The sequence below is a fragment of the Ranitomeya variabilis genome, chromosome 6 (genome assembly GCF_051348905.1).
Source record: "Ranitomeya variabilis isolate aRanVar5 chromosome 6, aRanVar5.hap1, whole genome shotgun sequence".
In the NCBI taxonomy this organism is placed as follows: domain Eukaryota; kingdom Metazoa; phylum Chordata; class Amphibia; order Anura; family Dendrobatidae; genus Ranitomeya; species Ranitomeya variabilis.
In genome coordinates this window covers 413,948,544-413,956,212 of record NC_135237.1, presented here as the reverse complement: position 1 = coordinate 413,956,212, position 7,669 = coordinate 413,948,544, and the positions used below count along the sequence as shown (strand labels likewise).

At 41.1% G+C, this 7,669-nt stretch overlaps 1 long non-coding RNA gene across 1 annotated transcript; it reads right to left on the bottom strand.

Moving 5' to 3' along the window:
* Positions 1-3,517: 3,517 nt before the first annotated feature.
* Positions 3,518-4,545, bottom strand: LOC143781209 (uncharacterized). Its single transcript, XR_013216622.1, has 4 exons — positions 4,265-4,545; positions 4,112-4,186; positions 3,972-4,034; positions 3,518-3,599 (listed from the first exon to the last, which is right to left on the bottom strand). It is a non-coding gene; the product is annotated as an uncharacterized LOC143781209 (long non-coding RNA).
* Between the last annotated feature and the right edge of the window lie 3,124 nt (positions 4,546-7,669).

Sequence of the window (7,669 nt, the reverse complement as noted above, 5' to 3'; positions counted from 1 at the left end):
AGCCGGGCGGCCGGAAATGAGCGCATCGGGGGTCAGCGATGCTTCTGAATAGTAACCATAGAGGTCCTTGAGACCGGTAGCTGTGAGCGCCCTGTGGTCGGCACTCATAGCACACCTGCATTTCTGCTGCATAGCAGCGATCTGATGATCGCTGCTATGTAGCAGAGCCGATCGCGTTGTGCCAGCTTCTAGCCTCCTATGGAGGCTATTGAAGCATGGCAAAAGTAAAAAAAAAAAAAGTAAAAAAAAATGTGAAAAAAATAAAAAAAAATATAAAAGTTTAAATCACCCCCCTTTCGCCCCATTCAAAATAAATCAATAAAAAAAAAATCAAACCTACACATATTTTGTATCGCCGGGTTCAGAATCGCCCGATCTATCAATAAAAAAAAGCATTAACCTGATCGCTAAACAGTGTAGCGAGAAAAAAAATTCAAAACGCCAGAATTACCATATGTTTTTTTGGTCACCGCGACATTGAATTAAAATGCAATAACGGGCGATCAAAAGAACGTATCTGCACCAAAATGGTATCATTAAAAACGCCAGCTCGGCACGCAAAAAATAAGCCCTCAACTGACCCCACATCATTAAAAATGGAGACGCTACGGGTATCGGAAAATGGAGCAATTTTTTTTTTTTTTTTTTTTTTAGCAAAGTTTGGATTTTTTTTTCACCACTTAGATAAAAAAGAACCTAGTCATGTTAGGTGTCTATGAACTCGCTCGTAATGACCTGGAGAATCATAATGGCAGGTCAGTGTTAGCATTTAGTGAACCTAGCAAAAAAGCCAAACAAAAAACAAGTGTGGGACTGCACTTTTTTTGCAATTTCACCGCACTTGGAATTTTTTTTTTCTCCGTTTTCTAGTACACAACATGCTAAAACCAATGATGTTGTTCAAAAGTACAACTCGTCCCGCAAAAAATAAGCCCTCACATGGCCATATTGACGGAAAAATAAAAAAGTTATGGCTCTGGGAAGGAGGGGAGCGAAAAACGAACACGAAAAAACGAAAAATCCTAAGGTCATGAAGGGGTTAAAAATGCATACATATGCATCCCATCATTTATAATGCATTCCACAATTTTTGTCCATATGTTGCGTTTTTTTCCGCAAAAAAAACGCATCGCAGTAAAAAACGCAGCATGTTCATTAATTTTGCGGATTTTTTGCGTTTTTACCGCTATTTAATTGCATTGGGAAAGCTCCAGAAAAAAACATGAAAAAAACACGGTAAAAACTTGAAAAAAACGCATGCGGATTTCCTGCAGAAAAAGTCTGGTTTTGTTCAGGAAAATTCTGCAGAAAATCCTGTCGTGTACACATAGCCTAATTGTAACCATTCTTTTAGAAAAGATAGTCTAATGACCTCTATAAGCTCAGCGAATCTAAACGTAAAGGAGATAAGACCTTAGATGACACAGGGACACAAAAAGCGAGACTCCCTAAAATAAGGAAGTAAGGCTCGGTCCACATGTCCAGTAATCATCAGTTAGAATGGATCCAGCTGCATTCGGCTAACAAAAAAAATTGAGCAGATACAACTGTTTGGTACAGCTAAAAAAAAAAAAACTGCTTTCAACCGGATCCGTTTTTTTAACAATGGAGTCTATGGAAAACTGACCAGTCAAACAGTCCGGCCTCTGTGCACCAAAATCTCAGTAGCAGAAAACTTCACATGGGAATTAAAGAGAAACAACAAAGTGGATTTCTTCATCAAAAGTATCAATGTAATAAGTATTACAGCACCATTACAGCCGTGTCTTTACTTGCTAAATTCGGACAAACAACCGCACTCAGAGAATGTATTCAAATTGCCTCAAACCATGGTGGAATGAGCCTTCCTAACATTCATGCTCACTACCACTCACTTCTTCTTAAACAGAGTGCCCACTGGTTTTCAGACCAAAAAACCCCGGCTTGGTACGACTTGGAGTTGGAAATAAACGAGGGCAAGCCACTCAAATCTTTGATCTTTAAAGCCATAGCTAGCTCCCACCTAAACACCTGTAAACATCCGATATTCCAAGCAATTTCCCTTGCCTGGTCCAGAGTATCCAGATTAGAGGGCCGCAGCCAAAACAGATCCACTCTCCATAAGCTACCTATCGCATTTATCTACTCATATTTTAACCTACCTCTGCCCCCCTTCTGGGCCGACCGAAAAATTCTAACCCTGGGGGACATTTCAGATGGTCCTAATCTTTTGAATTTTAGCTCCCTAAAGTCCAAATTCAACGCACCCTCGTCCTCCTTCCTTGAATACATTGTATTGAGGGAAAATGTTAAACTTTTTCTAGGCCTCAAACTTAGATTTTCGGAGCCATCTTTAAAAATCTTAACCAACCAAAACCACCGAATATTCTGGGGCCATAAGTTTATTTACGACTGCTTCAATAAAGACACTTCTTTTGTAAAAAATGCTTATATCCTAACCTGGGAGAAGTCCCTAAACTTATCCGCCTCCACAGACGACTGGGAAGAGGCTTTTTCAACCACATACTCCTCCACAATCTCGATGTCCCTTTTAGAATCCCATTTCAAAATTTGTTCCAGATGGTACTACACCCCAACTAGACTCTCACACATAAACCTGTCCATCTCCCCTCTCTGCTGGAGAAATTGCGGACACAGGGGTGAGTTGCTACACATTTTCTGGAACTGCCCCATTGCTACTACCTTCTGGTCAAACATCTCCTCGATAATCGCCAAACTTCCAGGCCCTTCAGTCACCCTTTCTCCCCAACTAGCTCTCCTCTCATTGGACACCCACCTCCTAGACAGTTCTCTGGTAAAAATAATCTTACACCTATGCATGGTCGCCAAAAACTCCATAGCATACCACTGGAAAAACACGACCCTCCCCAACGAAACCATTATAATTAAATTAATGTCGCAACATAGGGACCTCGAACTCAAATTCGCTTTATCCAATAACGAGTTTAGCAAGTTCTACCAGAAATGGTATAAGTGGGACCAGTTTTTTCCTCATTGAATATCTGCTGCTACCTCAACTCACTTTCACTACCATAAGGTAACACAAGATGGCGCCTGCCTCAGACCTAATTCCTTTCTGATAGCATTTCTGCCTCGCCTGGGAGCTCTCTACTTATATAGCCTCTGCACTAATCTTGCCGTTAGAATTAACAGTCCGTCCAAGGGACATAACCCTTGCTTTTCATGAGCCAAAGTATGCCTAGCTCAAGGGCTTAACCCTTGCACTATAAAAGTTAAAATGTACCTAATCCATTTTTTCCTGTTCCTGTTTACGTTATACATTATATTTTATATAACGAACAGTTATTAGACAGTTTGTTCCAAGGGCTGCGTCCCTTGCTTCATTAAGGCTTATTGTTGCCTCTCCGCACTTTATTGTGTGATTTGTTTGTTTTACTCCACTTATTTTTCCTGTCCACCTTTACCCCCTCCCCCCCCTCCCCTCTTTTTCCTCCCCTGTTCCTCATACTTGTTAAAAAACAATAAAGCCTTGGAAAACAAATTGCCTCAAAAGCATGAAATATTTATTGAGGAACACCACAGTGATCAATAAAGTATTGAGGTAACGTTTCGACCCTTTGGGTCTTTATCAAACCTCACTGAAAGAAACATAAAAATACATTATATTAGAGATAATGTGGACAAAAAGGACAAAGCAAAATATGGCAATGTGCAAAAAATAATACAAACATAATAAAACAATCATATTAAAGCAGTATGGTGCATGAGCGCCAGGTGGGCATCCAAAGTCGTGATGTATACGTAGACCAAAAATAAAAAATAAAATACAAAAATAGACAGCCAATAATTTACATATACACAGATGATGCCCATACAGAGTACGTAATGAATGAAAGTAGGCATAACAGCGTGCAGGAAGGCAATACCGGGGACGGCTGGCCATGCAGAAAATTAAAATTAATCAAATACGGCATGGAATTGATATGCGAGAGGTGTAGAGCATAACTGACCTTTAGAGTGGAGAGCAATAGGAATAGGAGAGGACGCTGTCCAATGGACGGACACAGAGGCTCCTATGGAGAGTTTAAATAAAGTGAGGCAAAGAAATAATGCTAAGAAAGGACCAGATAACAATGTACCATACACATACCAAAAGGTATCAAAGACAGCTGGGGAGTGCGGGGGTCCGGTACGGCACGGACCGGGAGCAGGATCCCTAAAGGCACTATGGACAAGAGGCACGAAGTCAAGGTGCTGGTAGGGTTGTAAGGTGTAGAAAGATGGTGGCAAGAGAGCAAAGTACCTGTAGGTCCAGATGCAGGGAGATTGGCGGTGGTGTGAGCCATCATTGGTGGTCAGCAGGTTAAAATAACAGCAGGGCAGGAAGTGCAGCTGGGCAGGAAAGCGTGCGCGTAATGTGGAGGGAGGCTAGAAGCGCAGGGAGCCGATGTGGAACGCGGCACTGAGAGGGCGCACGCGCAGAGGAAGTACGGCGCCTGCGCATTGTGAGGAACCGGCGTGGAGCGCAGCACTGAGTGGGCGCGTGCGCAGTGGAGAGGAGACTGGAGACGCACGGCGCCTGCGCAGTGTGTGCAGAGTGCCGTGTGGATGGCAGCAACGTAGAGAATGTGTGACCGATGTAAATAAGAGGAGGCATGTTACAGGAGAGGCGATTAGATGTGAAGGGGAAGAAATAAAGAAAAGAAAACCGAGGTGGGACTGCAAGAGTATGAGGAGAGGAGGGGAATATAGGAAGAGATGAAAAAGATGAAATAATCAGATGAAACAGATAAGGGAAAATAAAAGGAAGAAAGGAAAAAGGGAGGGGAAAATTAAGAGAGAGGGAGAAGACAAATACGTAAAAATAAAGTAAAAATAAGAAAATAAATAAAAATAGAAATAAAATAGAAATAAAAATAAAACAGTAGAGATAAAAATGGAAATAGAAATTGAACAATGCGGAAAAATATGGAAAATTGGGGAATATGTAGAAAGGCGGAGGAATGAAGGAACCAATGATGAAAAAATAATCAAAAGAAATGGAAATAATAAATACAAAATTAAAAGTAAAAATAAAAATAAAAATGAAAATAGAATATGCATCAAATAATGGGAAATGAAAATAAATGAAGATAATGAAAGTGGACATAAGAATAAAAATATGGAAAATAAGTGAGATGGAAAAAATAATGCAAAATTTAAAATAAAAATAGAAAATAAAAATACAAACTAGGAGATGAAAAGAATGAAAAAAATGACAAAAAATTTATAAAAAAAAGAAAAGAAAAAAACGAAAAAGAAAAAAATAGAAAAAAATAAAAAAGAAGAGGGACCTGGGTACTTACCCCAGTTGGACGTAGCGATTTGCAGTAGTCAAACTGCTGACAGGTTCTCTTTAAAGTGCACTTACCCTGGCTGACCACAGCCGTTAAAGGTGTTTTTCACGCAAAGGAAATTTTCAGCAAGCAGTACAGCTTATGGAATAACTGACAGCGTGCAGTATATACAATGTTAGGCCTCTTTCATATGTCAGTGTGTCTGGTACATGTGGTGACAGTTTTCCACTTACTGGAGACACTTACACACATAGACCTAATCACGTGAATGGGTCTGTGCACATGTATTTGTGTTTCCATGGACCGTGTGTCCATGGGCAAAATACGCTGACATTTTTTACCAGGCCGCAAAACGTCCTGCACACGTGCACACGGATGACCCATGAATGGCTATGGAATCTTTAGGGGTATTATCATTAGGCTTAAATAGCAAAATCAGTAAGTGAGTTAGTGAGCAACCTCTATAAGTTATTATGAGTCATGATAGTTGCAAGAACATTTTTATACAGGTTTTGCAAGGACAGGGACACTTGAATACACTGCTCAGTATGTTAAGGCTTCAGTACTGTTCCTTTAAACAGAAAACATTTTTATTTAATTTGAAGTATTGTACAGTGACTTTACACACTGAAATTGCAGTAAAAAGAGGGAAAATTCTAGAATCATGGAAATCACAAGATCAATGATAGACATGTTAATGACATACAAATGGTGAAAAAATGAAACAGAATTTTCAAAAGATTTTTGATTTATTTGAGTATGAGCACCACACACAGAAATACACACACTTACACGTCTTGGCATTCTATCAATGGGGCTATTAATGGTTGTCTGAGGAATCATCTGCCACAATTAATTCACTTCCGTCTGTCTGTCTGTCTGTCTGTCACAGAAATCCCGCGTCGCTGATTGGTCGCAGCCCGAGGCCGCGACCAATCAGCGACGGGTACAGTCCGGCCGCAAATTGGCCCCTCCCTCCTCCCCTGCAGTCTGTGCCCCCTCCCTACTCCCCCCCAGTCAGCGCCCACATAGCGTTAACCGGACTGCCTTACACCGCGGCATAACGCGGTGTAAGGCAGTCCGTTAACGCTGCCATTAACCCTCTGTGTGACCAACTTTTTACTATTGATGCTGCCTATGCAGCATCAATAGTAAAAACATATAATGTTAAAAATAATTTAAAAAATAAAAAAATCATTATACACTCATCCTCCGATGGCCCCCGGATCCAGCCCAGGCCTTATCCGCTCCTCGCGCGCCACTCCGGTCCCCAGAATGCATTGCGGCAATGACCGGAGATGACGTAACGGTCTTGCGAGACCGCTACATCATCACGTGTTATTGCCGCTTGGGACCGGAGCGGCGCGCGAGGAGCGGGAAAGGCCTGGGCTGGATCCGGGGTCCGTCGGAGGGTGAGTATATAACTATTTTTTATTTTAATTCTTTTTTTAACAGGGATATGGTGCCCACATTGCTATATACTGCATGGGCTGTGTTATATACTACGTGGGCAGTGTTATATACTGCGTGGGATGTGTTATATACTACATCGGCTGTGCAATATAATACGTAGCTGTGCTATATACTATGTGGGCTGTGTAATATACTACGTGGCTGTGTAATATACTGCGTGGGCTGTCCTATATACTGTGTGGGCTGTTTTATATACTGCGTCGGCTCTGCAATATACTACGTGGCTGTGCTATATACTACATGAGCTGTGCTATATACTACGTGGACTGTGCAATATACTACATGGCTGTGCTATATACTATGTGGCTCTGCAATATACTATGTGGCTGTGCAATATACTTCGTGGCTGTGCAATATACTACTTGGCTGTGCTATATACTATGTGGGACTACGTGGGCTGTGTTATATACTGCATGGGCTGTGTTATATACTGCATCACTGTGCTATATACTACGTCAGCTGTGCAATATACTATGTGGGCCGTGTAATATATTACGTGGCTGTAATATACTGCATGGGCTGTGCTATATACTGCGTGGGCTGTGCTATATACTGCATCGGCTGTGCAATATACTACGTGGCTGTGCTATATACTACATGGGCTGTGTATTATTCTACATGGCTGTGTTATATACTGCATGGGCTGTGCTATATACTACGTGGACTGTGCAATATACTACGTGGACTGTACAATATAATACGTGGACTGTACAATATACTACGTGGCTGTGCAATATACTATGCGGCTGTGCTATATACTACTTGGCTGTGCTATATACAGTCATGGCCAAAAGTTTTGAGAATAACACCAAAATTATATTTTCACATGATCTGCTGCCCTCTGGTTTTTAATAGTGTTTGTCTGATGTTTATATCACATACAGAAATATAATTGTAAT